Source organism: Capsella rubella, unplaced genomic scaffold (genome assembly GCF_000375325.1).
Source record: "Capsella rubella cultivar Monte Gargano unplaced genomic scaffold, Caprub1_0 scaffold_1, whole genome shotgun sequence".
NCBI classification, from domain to species: Eukaryota; Viridiplantae; Streptophyta; class Magnoliopsida; order Brassicales; family Brassicaceae; genus Capsella; species Capsella rubella.
In genome coordinates, this window is record NW_006238923.1 from 16,141,843 (window position 1) to 16,155,961 (window position 14,119).

At 33.0% G+C, this 14,119-nt stretch overlaps 1 long non-coding RNA gene across 2 annotated transcripts; it reads right to left on the reverse strand.

The window, feature by feature from the left end:
• Positions 1–4,192: 4,192 nt before the first annotated feature.
• LOC17897068 lies at positions 4,193–7,269 on the reverse strand. 2 transcript variants are annotated; one of them, XR_002832484.1, is made up of 5 exons: positions 7,180–7,269; positions 6,772–6,892; positions 6,617–6,668; positions 4,533–4,592; positions 4,193–4,436 (listed from the first exon to the last, which is right to left on the reverse strand). It is a non-coding gene; the product is annotated as an uncharacterized LOC17897068 (long non-coding RNA). The 2 variants fall into 2 exon arrangements; XR_002832483.1 differs by lacking the exons at positions 6,772–6,892; positions 7,180–7,269 and having other exon boundaries at positions 4,202–4,436; positions 6,617–6,680.
• Positions 7,270–14,119: the final 6,850 nt, after the last annotated feature.

The window sequence follows — 14,119 nt, forward strand, 5'->3', positions numbered from 1 at the left end:
GCTACGCCTCTTTTCTCTTTAGCGAAGAAGTTGTATGAACAAGTATTGTCACACTTTTTCTCTCAATTCGAATTCTTGAATGCGTTCTAGATTTCCGGGTTTCTATACACTTTATGATTCAGAAACTCTTCATTGTTACAATCCATACAACCACCTAAACATCTATCTCCATCAAACCATTGTTTCATCATTCAATCTTCTCAAATCATCACTCACGTTCATCGCCCATCATCATCAACAAACTCACGTCGCCTATCACCTATCTTCAGCCTTCATCGGAGTTCTATCCTAGGGAGATCATATTAACTAATCTTTGTGTTTCATGTTATTCATCATCATATAATTTTTCTTTCGTGTTCTTGTAATGCTTATTTCGAAAGCAAGATAAACAATTCCTACAGCTTTGTCTAAGCTTACTTCACCTTTTGAATCAGTTATTCTCTAAGTTTATTTGTTTTATTTTCATTGGAATAAATTTCTAATTATTACGTTTGATAAGTATTGAAGATGATATTAAAAAGACGTTAAGTTGTACTTGGAAAATATGGAAATAATGGAAATATCATGTAAACTTAAAATAAATAATTATATAAGTATGTAGTTTAGAAAACATCAACAAATCCCATTGAATAACACAAATTAGTATGGACCACAAAGAGAGTTCGATGCGAGATCCAGTTAGTTTTCAACATATTTAAATTTAACACTTAGATTTTTTAAAATAAAAACATTTTGTGTGTTGTTGTTATAAATCAAAACGTTACTTAAAAATTATAATAACTTTACTTTAATTTTAAAAAAACTTGAAACCTAAGCATTAAATTTTTTACAATACGTGATAACATGTTGAACTTATACACCACTGACGGACCACAAAGGGACTGGATGCTCGGCCCAGTTTGTTTTCAATGTAATAAAATTTAACACTTAGATTTAACCCCACAAAATGATCATTATGATTTATTAAAAATCATAACTATTTTTACTTGAAGTTTGCTTTTACAAACCTTAATATTTAGTTGTAAATCAGGAAAATACAAATGAAAAACATGAATTTTTTTTTTATGTATATTTTTATATCAAAATCAATTGTTTTTAATTTTAAATTTTTTTAATAAAAGTTTGAAAAGTTGAAATATACCTGTAATATTTAAGTATCCTGAGGGATGAGGCGACTCAATCCGTGGTCGTTTCAGAATTTTGCTACACGTAAATAGAAAACAAACCAATCTGCGCATTTCATAATCGTCAAAAATTCAATTATTTTGATAAAACTAAAGACAACTATTACGAACCTGCTAATACCTCTGTTCCTCTCTTCAATATACATAAATCCATGGATCGATGGAGATCATCATAAAGACATTCATCGAACCTTGAGTCACCATTGAACCTTGACCCTCCACCCTGAAACTAAAGCTTAATCAAGTACAAATCTTCATCATCCAAGACTACAGAATACACAAAATCATACACTCAGTTCAAAACAAAGAGATGAATCACAAAGGCTAACATGTTTAATGAACTAAAAAGTACACAAAATGGCTTGCATTTACACACCTATGAGATTCAGTTGTGTATGTTGCAGACAGGTAATAATAAGTCTATATGTGGTCGAGAAGCAACATGAGCTCAGTAGTAATAAAATAAAACAATGCCAATGGAAACTCGCAAATCAAATCAGTATACCTCAGGTTATGAATGTAGTAATGCTGATGCTACATGATCATCAAATCTTCATGATAATAGAGAACAACATCAATGACCAGTAAAGACAATGTATATATACTAATAACCAAAATCAAAAACAAGAGAACAACAACAACAGAAAAGTAGAAACGAATAGCTCACCAAGAACAAGCATACCTCCTCCTATCAAAAGGCCTGAAAAACCATATAAGAAGGGATATATAAAGGAGACAGAGAGAACCACGAATACTCATTACAAAACCAAAGAGAGGAATACTAACCAAATACGTAAATCATAAGTCCAACATTGGCTTGCATCAATCGTATACTCTTATGAGATTCAGTTCTGTATGTAGCAGACATAAAAGTTCTCAACTTGTAAGAGACAAGACATAAAAAACCAGACCATATGCAGACAGAGGAACAAGAAGAGATAGAGCGGTACCTTGAAGAGTTGAAGGGAAAAGAGGAAGCAAGAGCACCACCATGAGGACGAACCAGAGGTTAGATAACACGAACCAGAAGAAGAGGAACCAAAAGCAGAGGTTAGATGCCAAAGACGAACCAAAAGCCTGTATGTAGCAAACATAAAAGTTCTCAACTTGTAAGAGACAAGACATAAAAAACCAGACCATATGCAGACAGAGGAACAAGAAGAGATAGAGCTGTACCTTGAAGAGTTGAATGGAAAAGAGGAAGCAAGAGCACCACCATGAGGACGAAGCAGAGGAAGTAGAACCAAAAGCCTCGATCATCACCACCATGTCTCAAGCCACAGCATTCTATGATCATCAACCAGAAGAAGAGGAACCAAAAGCAGAGGTTAGATCGCCACCACGTTTCAAGCCTCAGCACCCTATGATCGCCGTGTTGCATATCTCGATCATCAACGAGAGGAAAGCTATAAAGTTTAAAGCTTTTTCACCGAAGATGAATCAGAGAATCGAAGGAGAAGAGGGAACGAACTAAAGAGATTGATTTGTAGGGTTTAGAAAGAAGAAGAAGAAGAAAGAACGGAGAAGAAGAAGAGATAGAGCGTTACCGTAAAGGGAAAAGAGGAAGCAAGAGCACCACCATGAGGACGAAGCAGAGGTTAGATCCCAAAGACGAACCAGAAGAAGAGGAACCAAAAGCCTCGATCATCGCCACCATGTCTCAAGCCTCAGCATTCTATGATCGCCATGTTTGCATATCTCGATCATCAAACCAAATCTCACAACAACAAGAGAAAAGCTATAAAGGTAGAAGCTTTACACCAGCGTTGAATCAGAGAATCGAAGGCGAAGATGGATATGCTTTCTTGTTCGACAAGAGAGAACGAATCAACCTGTAGGGTTTCGTAGAAGAAGAAGAAGAAGAAGAAGAAAGACCGGAGAAGAAGAAGTGAGAAACAGAGAATTTTGATTTCTCTATCAAAAGGAAGAGCGGAGAAGAAGCGTTTGAGTTGAGAGAATTAAAGAGTAAATTTTTAATATTTATAAGCGAAATTAATTAAGAGGTTAATGGAGGTGTTCAATAGCTCTCAGAACGTAATGAGACTATGAGAACACTAAAGGGAAAATGCTTGACTCGTATTATGGTATTAGAGGTACTAGACAAGAAACATAGATGACACTTATGTCCTGTGAGTTTTGTGTATAGATAGATATTGGTTAGTGTTGTTACAGTTAAGTGGTAGACATTGAACCTTTGTGAAGTTTGCTGGTTGTGCAACAGTTTTTTTTATCTAAGAAGAATATGAGGACTTAGGTAGAAATATGGAAATGGGGTTATTGAATTCTTACTTGGAGGTTGGTGACTGTGATGCAAAGTGCAAAGCACTGAGAGTTCATTGGAAGAGTTTAAGAGAACCAGAGGAAAATGCTCGAGTTAATAGACTTAACAGAACCATGGGGCATGGACATTAGATAAATGATTGGTAATCACTGGTTTAGCTATATTGGTTAGTGTTTGTGTTTATGTGCTTGATTGATTCAAGAACTTACCAGAGTTGAAGAGTTGGGTGGTGAGAAAAGAGATACATGACGGAGAAGCCCTGGTTTATTTATATTGGTTAGTGTCTGTGTTCATGTGTGTTTGCCAGCTAAGTAAGTCTAACTTGTTAGAGTTGAATACTTGGGTTGGTAAGAGAAGTTCTCGTGTTCCTGTGTTTTGTCACTGAAATATTAGAGTTTCTATGACCTAATGAATCCAACCAATGGAAGACACAGATGGTGGATAACAGCAAATGCCACTAGTGGTATAAGAGCCAAGAACATTGTGCATTGTCTGCACCCAGCGCCCGATACAGGCAATTGAAAAGATCGCCAAGAGGATCCTTAAAGCTGTTTTGAGAATCATTTTATCAAAGAAAGTAGGATTTTGTTCGCATTCCTCACTATTAGTCTTTCTATTTTGTTGATAATTTGACAGTAACTATCGACTTAGTTTAGTATCCTCTCAGATAGTATATGTGTGATATGATACCAAAGTTATGCGAAACAAAGATTTTTATACAGAATTCAGTGTCTGCGATAAATAGTAACCTCACTAGTTCAAACGAAAATCGCGGATAAACAAATTTTGGATGAATGATAACAGCAGAATCATTCCTATATCATTCACAATCTTAACACCAACATTGTCTTCGACTCATCAAAGCATCGCTAAGCTCCAGACAGGCCAAGAAAGAAAAAGAGAAAAACAGATGGACTAGCACGCATTCATTACTCCAACTTCTCGAGTTCTGACATCCTTTCGATGATCGCCTGCAAGTAAAAAATTGTTCCCAGCATTTAAAGGTTTAGTGGTTGAGCAAAGGAATGTGTTAGTGCAAGAGGAAAGCTTGAAACCAAAATTTATACCCTTTTGCTTGTTTCTTGGAGCTCCCCAGCAAGAATGAATTCATCGAGTATCAGATACACCTTTTAATTGAAATCACAGAGAATTAGTAGCAAATATTAGAGTACAAACACAGATCATATCTAAACACACAGAAGCATCCACATAGTTAGACACAAATGGGAAATGCTTTTGAGAATGCTGCAGATATATATTTATCTAACAGGTCATGTTGGTCAGCTTAGAATTGGGACAAATACAAAGAGAAAAGAATGAAACTAGCTTTTAATTTTAGCAAACACAAGCTTTCATTTGATAGACCCTTAGAATCTTCATGGATAAAAATCTTCAGATTCCCCTTAAAAACATTTACACTAAACTTATTTAAAGCTCCTAAGTAGAGAAATGATGAAGCAAAAATCCCAGGTTTAATCGAAATCAGTGGTTATACAGCATCATAAGCTAAACTTTAAGGGTTACAGGATCCAAAGAAGCAGTTTTTGAGAACTAAATATAAAAAGAGTAAGAGCAACAAAAGAGGTTTGGTAACTTGTGGAAATTAAACACCAAATCTAGCTCACAGACATTGCTGAAGAAATGGTCCAAGATCTCCACAAACAAATGGATACTCTCCAGGTAAGCCAACTCATTGTCGGTTATATCCACGCACACAGAGAAAAACAATCCAGCATAACGCCTGTATATCACCTTGTGTGTTCTAAACTGAAAATAGTTGCAGAAAACAGTTTTATCATTCTAGCTCACAGAACAATATTGGTTTCTTAATCACATTTTCATGTCTCATAAGACACATATCTACTTCTCTATACATATATTGAATGAGTTGGGTTACTTCTACCTCAGCTTATAATATCTCAAACAACAACTAATACCTCAACCAGAGAAAATTCGCAGATTCGAATTCGACAGAGCAATGCTCCTATACTGTGCTAGTATCAACAGCCCTAAATCTCATATACAAAACCTGAATTAAGAATCATATGCATTCCTACAATCTGGAGAACCCTAATCTCAATTGAGACTTTTATGTTTAAGATTGAAAACTTTTAAACCAAAATCGGCTTTGTTGGTTTAAACCGATCTTTCTAGAATTTTAAGTTTTCGATTTTGAACCAAACATACGTAAAAAAGTCCGTCGAAAATACAACTCCTTACTTGAAATCCTACCGTTTTTGTTCAGCCTCCATAACTCCATAGAGAGAAAAACGATTATCTTAGCTTCTATCATGATTACAAATTTATATTTGAATACATTACTATGTGTTCAGTTCATCATCTTATAATTTTTCTATCATGTTCGTGTAGTGCTTATTTAGAAAGCAAGATAAACAATTCCTACAGCTTTGGCTAACCTTACTTCACCTTTTGAATCAGTTATATTCTCTAAGTTTATTTGTTTTATTTTCATTGGAATAACTTTCTAATTATTACGTTTGCTAATTATTGAACATGATCTTATAAAAGTCGCTACGTTGGGCTTGGAAAACATGGAAATATCCTGTAAACTTAAAATATCATGTGGCGCCAATAAATAATTATATAAGTATGTAGCTTGGAAATCATCAACAACTCTCATTGAATAACACAAATCAGTATGAAAGAGTTCGATGTTAGGTCCGGTTTGTTTTCAACATATTTAAACTTTCAAATTTTGTATGTTATAACTTTTCAAAATTTGTATGTTATAACTTTTCAAAATCAAAAATTTACTTAAAAGTTATAACTTTACTTAAAATATAAAAAACCTTAAACCTAAGCGTTAAATTTTTTACAATACGTGATAGCATGTTGAACTTACACACCACTGACGGACCATAAAGGGACTGGATGCTCGGCCCGATTTGTTTTCAACGTATTAAAATTTAACACTTAGATTCAACCAAAAAAAGATCATATTTACTTATTAAAAATTAAAACTATTTTTACTTGAAATTTGAATTAAAAAACCTTGATATTTTTAGTTGTAAAACAGGAAAATAGAAATGTAATTCATAAAATATTTTTTTCTTTATGTATCTTTTTATATCGAAATCAATTTTTCTTAATTTATTTAATTTTTTAAAAGTTAGAAAAGTTGAGATATTACCTGTGATATTTAAGAATCCTGAAGGCTACAGTGACTCAGACGGTGGTCGTTTCTGAATTTTGCTAATCGTAATACAAAAACAAACCCATCAGCGCATTTCATAATTGTCAAAAACTCAAATTACTTTGATAAAACTAAAGACAACTATCACGAACCTGCTTATAAATATTCTCCTCTTCAGTAATGGTCTCTAATGACTGAAGAAAACAGAGGATCAATGGAGCTCATCATAAAGACATTCATCGAGCCTTGAGTCACCGTCGAACCTTCTCCACCCTGAAACAAAAGCATAACATTCAGTTCAAAACAAAGAGATGAATGATAAATATGATACGTGAATCACAAGGCTATAACATGTTTGATGATGAACTAAAAAGTACACAAAATGGCTTGCATTTGCATCAATCCAAAATCGTATATGCATTTACACACACCTATGAGATTCAGTTCTTTAAGTTGCAGAGAGGTAGTAATTATTCTATATGTGGTCGAGAAGCAACATGAGCTCAGTAGTAATAAAATAAAACAATGTCAATGGAAACTCGCAAATCAAATCAGTATACCTCAGGTTATGAATGTAGTAATGCTGATACTACATGATCCTTCTTCTTTCTTGATAATTGTGAGGAAGTCCTCTTGATCCAAATCTTTATGAACTATAGAAAAACCTGCAAAGAAGAGAACAACAACAGAGAAGAACATCAATGACCAGCAAAGACAATATATATATACTAGAAACTAATAGGTCTGAAACAAACAAACCTCCTCCTATCAAAAGGTCTGAAACTTCCTTGTCTACAGATCAATGGATTTGTCAGAAAACCATAGCTAACACTGTAACGCTCACATACAAATACATATAACTCTAACAGTTAAGCAACAGAGGAATTCTAACACAGAAATACACAAAAAATCATATAAGAAGGAGACAGAGAGAACCACAAATACTCATTACAAAACCAAAGAGAGTAATACGTGAATCATCATAAGGCAAACATTGGCTTCCAGATTCAATGAAGACACAAATCGAATCAAAACAACTGTAATTCCAAAAGGCAAAAGAATGATGATTGCTACATAATAAACTCCTAAAAATTGGATAAAAGTTCTCAACTTCTAAGACACAAGACCATATCCAGCACAGAGGAACAAGAAGAGATAGAGCTGTACCTTGAAGGGTAAAGAGGAAGCAAGAGCACCACCATGAGGACGAAGCAGAGGTTAGATAGATCCCAAAAACGAACCAGAAGAAGAGAGATCAAAAGCCTCGATCATCACAACCATGTCTCAAGCCTCAGCATTCTATGATCGCCACTACGTCTCAAGCCTCAGCATTCTATGATAGTTCTCAACTTCTAAGACACAAGACATCTAAGACACAAGACACAAGACATCTAACTCCTAAAAATTGGATAAAAGTTCTCAACTTGTAAGAGACAAGACATCAACAACAAGACCATATGCAGACAGAGGAACAAGAAGAGATAGAACGGTACCTTGAAGGTAAAAGAGGAAGCAAGTGCACCACCATTAGGAGGAAGCAAAAGCAGAGGTTAGATAGATCCCAACACGAACCAGAAGAAGAGGAACCAAAAGCAGAGGTTAGATCCCAAAGAGGAACCAAAAGCAGAGGTTAGATCCCAAAGACGAACCAGAAGAAGAGGAACCAAAAGCAGAGGTTAGATCCCAAAGACGAACCAGAAGGAGACGAACCAAAAGTCTGGATCATCGCCACCATGTCTCAAGCCTCAGCATTCTATGATCGCCCTGTTTGCATATCTCGATCATCAAACCGAATCTCACAACAACAAATTAACCAGAGAAAAGCTATAAAGGTAGAAGCTTTACACCAACGATGAATCAGAGATTCGATGGCGAAGAGGGTTATGCTTTGTTGTTCGACAAGAGAGAACGAACTAAGGATATTGATTTGTTGAAGAGAAAGAAGAAGAAGTGAGAGAAACAGAGAATTTTGATTTCTCGATCAAAAGGAAGAACGGAGAAGAAGAAAGTTTGAGAAGCTTTGAGTTGTTTAACAAAAAAGAAGAAGCTTTGAGTTGACAGAAAGAGTTTTTTTAATTAAAAGAAAAGGAAACTGATGATATCACAATCACAACGGTTATATTAATACCGAGATTTTGTTTCTTTTAAAGTTTCTTCATTACAACGGTAACATTTTGAACTTGTTAATTTTAAAAGAGAATTTACTGAAAAACTAGGTTCGGACCCGCGGTACAACGCGGGGGAAATAATTACATATATATAACTTTTATCAGATTAAAATATGTTGCATTTTAATTTTGTTAGAGTGCAGTCGATTACGGTAAATCATATATTTGTATAATAAGTTTAAATAAAATAATAAAGGAAAAAGCGAGTAAATAATCATATACTGAGTTTTGATACAATTAAAAACACGGTGAAAATTTAACAGCACGAAATAATATTTGTCGATAAATTATTCATTTTGGCCATTTTTGTAGTAAAGGTAGGAATATATGTAAAAATTACATATTTACAATATATTTTTTGAAAGTCCAACCCGTAACAGAATTCATTTTGTAAAAAACATTATTCGTAACTCGTTTTATCATTATAATTGTGATTTTAACAATCTAGCCGTGAATTATCTAAAATTTACATATTTTGATATATAATATATTTTATCAATAAAAATTATGTATCCAAAATTACATTTATATCTTAAAAAAAAATATTTCTATATTTTAAACTAGGCAAGTTACCCGCGTTTCGCCGCGGTTAAGGGGAAGAATATATACATTTTAGAGACGAATTGATATTAACAACATTGTAGTATTTGTAATCAGTAATCTTGTTTTTAAATATCTAGATATTTCATTTGCTTTTTGTATTTGAAATTGCAACAATGTTGTGAACCTATTGCTCATAATGGATATGATTTGGTTACGTCTTATTCTGAATTTTACAATGTGCATACATGAACCAACTGTATTATAATTTTCAATATAACATGAATACTATATCATGATCAATATTAATATGTAATGACCAAACTGAAAATGATAATTAAAAAATTCGGCCAATTTTTCAAAGATCAACGATGTATTTGTAAATGTTTAAATATCAAGAATATCAAGAATAAACACATAGTCGTTCTTACATAGAATCTCCGATGATTCATTATATATAACAAAATCCAAACTGAAACAAAATATTGATCCTATTAAGGTTTCAAAACACAAAACATCTATACATTAATAAGCAGGCCATGTTATTCCTATGCTAGAACTGCATTGAAACCATCTTGTAATCATTCCTCGGAAGATACTCTGAAATGGTAGTTTGCAGCAAATTCAGAGCTACAATTCAAATATCCAAGTTAGTTAGAATCTATATAAAATAAAAAACAATGGGACAACCATATGCCTAAAAGAAAACGTATAAACTTACCTTATCTTGTGGTTTTCTAGACCAGTATTGGTTGGGTTAAGAAATGTCCTTGAAGCTCCACTATCACCTTCATCATCATTAGTAATACAGGGCTTACCTAAACAAAGTAAACAACAAAGGAAATTATAATATTTTCTAATCCGTCTATTGTAAAATCTCAAACATTCAAATAGAACTACAAACATTCAAATAGAACTAAACTCTCTTTACCGTGATATGTAGATACTCTCCAAAATCGAAGGACACAAAACACCGGGTGTGTTTTGTAAGTGATATTGTAACCCTTTGACCTCCACTCCCTTAAGAAGTTATGAGCACCTAGTCCTCTAATATGACAACTAATTCTTTCATTCCTGTTACAGTACATTGTATATAATTAGGCAAATTTATAAGCATGCTTTCCAATATAAAATATAACTAAGCATAAGTAACGTTTACTAAATTAACTTCCATTAATCATTTGGAAAACCAAGCCGTTGACTCTATAAGGATTCCCATACTCATCCATTTTACTATCCTCTTCTTTCAATTCACCAACATCAATTATAGATCCGTAGAAATCTAACATGGAGTAAATATAGACAAAATGCTTAGAATAGATAGATATTTCATATGGTTCAAAATATGATAATTTAAACTTGATTCAGAACACTTACCATAGGAATTATCCACAGGAACGATTTCTTTTAAAACATGCGAGAAATCTTCAAAGTGATAGTATTCTTTGGAAGACAGAGGAGCTATGCGCATCATACTTGTCTTCTCATCAACCTTGATCTGGTACGTATGGTTGGTGTTTCTTTCTGGCAACACAGGCTTTATAACTCTAAAATCTTTGATGGAATACCATACCCCTTCGTAAACATGTTTAGGGATATTCTTCTCAGAATGTTTTAACACATAAGTAGCTTCAATCCTGTCACCCTATATTAAGATTTAAGAGCAAACTAATCGACTTAAACTAAAGCATTAGAACTCAAAATTGACCGATTACTACACAATTGAACATAAGGGAAGTTTAACATATGTTTATTGAAAATTTAGAAACATAAATTACCTTTTCATCGGCAAGGATTAAAACCCTTTTCATGAAGAAATCCCTTCGATAGGCAATAGACAATATTTTCGCTTCTATGTTCCAATTAGTTCTTGAAGGATTCAAATCGGCAACGGAATCTGTTCGCATGATTTCTAAATTATAAATTTCTGTTTTCGTTGGAAGAATTGTGAAGAAGATGATAGGCGGTGTGTTTGATCTTTCGGATTCCAAATGAAAATAGATTTAGTTTAGGTAAAAAAATAAAAGTCCATTAGACGCTTATAAATTGTAAATAGTGGTAAGTTGCGTCGTTTGGATTTTCACATTAACATTTTTAAAAAAAAACACTAATATTTCGTTTGGACATGTAAGATATTTTTAAAAGAATCAAATGTTATAGAATCGAATGTTTTAACTGTTATTTACTATAAGTATGTTATTCTTTTTATATTTTAAGTGGTACATATAATTAGAGTCTATAAAACCCTTAAACCCCAAACTGAACAAAACACATTATTTAGTGATAAATGTAAAATTCCTAACAAATAGTAGGGTTTGAAACAAAATTTGGTTTATGATTTATACTCACGAGATTTAAACCCGATGGGTTGGTTATCTTCTGATGACATGGTTTATGATTATACTCACGATATTAGAACTTATTCTGAATGAAATTAATATTCTATTTGAATATTTATGCTAATAATGTAAATTAAATAAGCTATTTTGAGATATCCACATCTGTAAATAGGAACAAATTGGCTTGGTTGGCTTGATAATAAGAATTAAAATTTACAATAGACCAATATTAAAGTCTGAAAGCATAAAACATTTTAAGTGGATACATAATAAATTGATTCCGTGCATGGTAAGGTAAACACTTGGAAGTGATACTTCAAGATCAAGCTTTATTTTCAGCAAAATTTCACTAAATAATTTATTTGGTTCATGATTTCTAGGAACTTCGAAGATAACCACCATTCATTTGGTCCCATAAATAACGTACGCACAAGTAGTACCAGTTTTGGATATAACTTTATACTCAAAGCACCTATAAGTATGATAATTCCTATTTTTTGCTCACAATCTTCTTTTGTATATAAAATTGTTCCCTTCTATTCTAATTTTTTGAATCCGCCTATATGAACCAATTGTATTATGATTTTCACAATGATCAAATATAAATGAATTTTATATTTATGATTGAAAGTAATACATATAAATTGTGCTTGAGTAGATGACATAATTTATATAATTCTTAAAACTTTTAAGTTATATTAGTATATATAAAGTAATACGTAGAACAACCGTTTAGGTAAAAACTGAAACTGGGACAATGTGTTTCACATGAAACTATGAAATAAAATTACAACTAATCAAAAAATGATCCAACAGACCAGTTGATTTCTATGTTACTGTTGCATGGCTTGGATCTTCTTCTCCGTACTTAGTAGTCTTGTTGAAATGATAAGATGCAGCAAATTCAGAGCTACAAAATTTAATATTTTACATTGTTAAGATTATATATAAGAGAAGCAACATATTGACAAATATTGGCAATGGACAGCATATTAGAATTTACCTTGTTCTGTGGTGTTGAAGTCCAGGATTGTCTGGATTTAAAACTGTCCTTGAAAATCCGCAATAATCTTCCGCATCATTGGTAATACACGGCTTTCCTAAGATGTAACATGTAGAATGAATCGGGTTCTAGTTCTTTATCTGTTCTATAGATTCAGGTCCATATCATATGTATAGAACTAAATATGGTTGTTACCTTGAAATGATGACAATCTCCAAAACCTGAGAACACAAAAGACTGGGTTAACTTTGAATGTGGTATTGTAACCCTTTGATGTCCATTCGGTTAAGAACTTGTCAGCACTGTATCCTCTTAAATGACATAAGAGATGTTCATCCCTATAACAGGAAACACTCTATAACTATTCCAAAATAAAAGCAAACAAATCAATGAGGATTGAACATAATTTTAGCAATGTTTAGCAATTTACCTTCCATTTATAAGCTTGAAAACCAGAGAATTGACACCATAAGTATTACCATAATCATCCTCCTTTATAAACTCTTCTTTTATGGGACCAACATCAATAACCGAACCATAGAAATCTAGCATGACTCGAAATAAGACAAACTTTGTTAAAATTGATTAATTTAAACTTACTTAAATCATTACAACATGTACTAAAAGTAGAACAAACTTACCATAAGAATTATTGAGTGGGATGACTCCATTGAAAACATGATTAAAATCTTCAAATCGGTAGTAATCTCTGGTGGACAGAGTACCTAGGATCATCATGTCCGTCTTCTCAAAAAATTTTATCTGGTACTGATGGTTGGTATTCCGTTCTGGCAACACTGGCTTGATGACCTTGAAATCTCGAATGTTATACCATTCCCCATCATAAATATGTTTAGGTACAGGGTGTTTGAAATTTTGATAGCATATAGAAGCCTCAATCCGATCACCCTACAATCAAATTTCAGTGGTTCATCAATTGCTACATGTAAATCAATCAATTTAACGTAATAAGCAGTTCAGGTGATCAATATGTTATAGAGTTCTTAAGACTTGCGTTTAGCTCAATTACATTTATATGAAGACTTGCTATATGTAAATCATTTTAGAAATCGATTCAATGACTATATGTAAGTCACAAACAATTTCTATATGTAAGTTTTATAGAAAATTACCCTTTGATCAGCAAGGATTAGGACCCTTTTCATCATAAACCCTCTCTTGTAAGAAAGACTCAATATCTTCACGTCTATGTTCCAATCAGTCCTCGATGGATTCAAATTGGCTATGCAATCTCTCGGCATCTCGAAACGCCTTGTAGAATATCGTGATTCCGTTTGAAGAAAAGTGTTGAAGTAGAGTATCGGTGTTTAAGGGTTTAATCGGTTTCAATTGTGCCAAATAGATTCAGAGTTGGAAGAAGATGAAAAGTCTATTGGTGAAACAATATTTATAATCAAAAATCGAAATGGTGCGTCGTTTAAGTTATGCA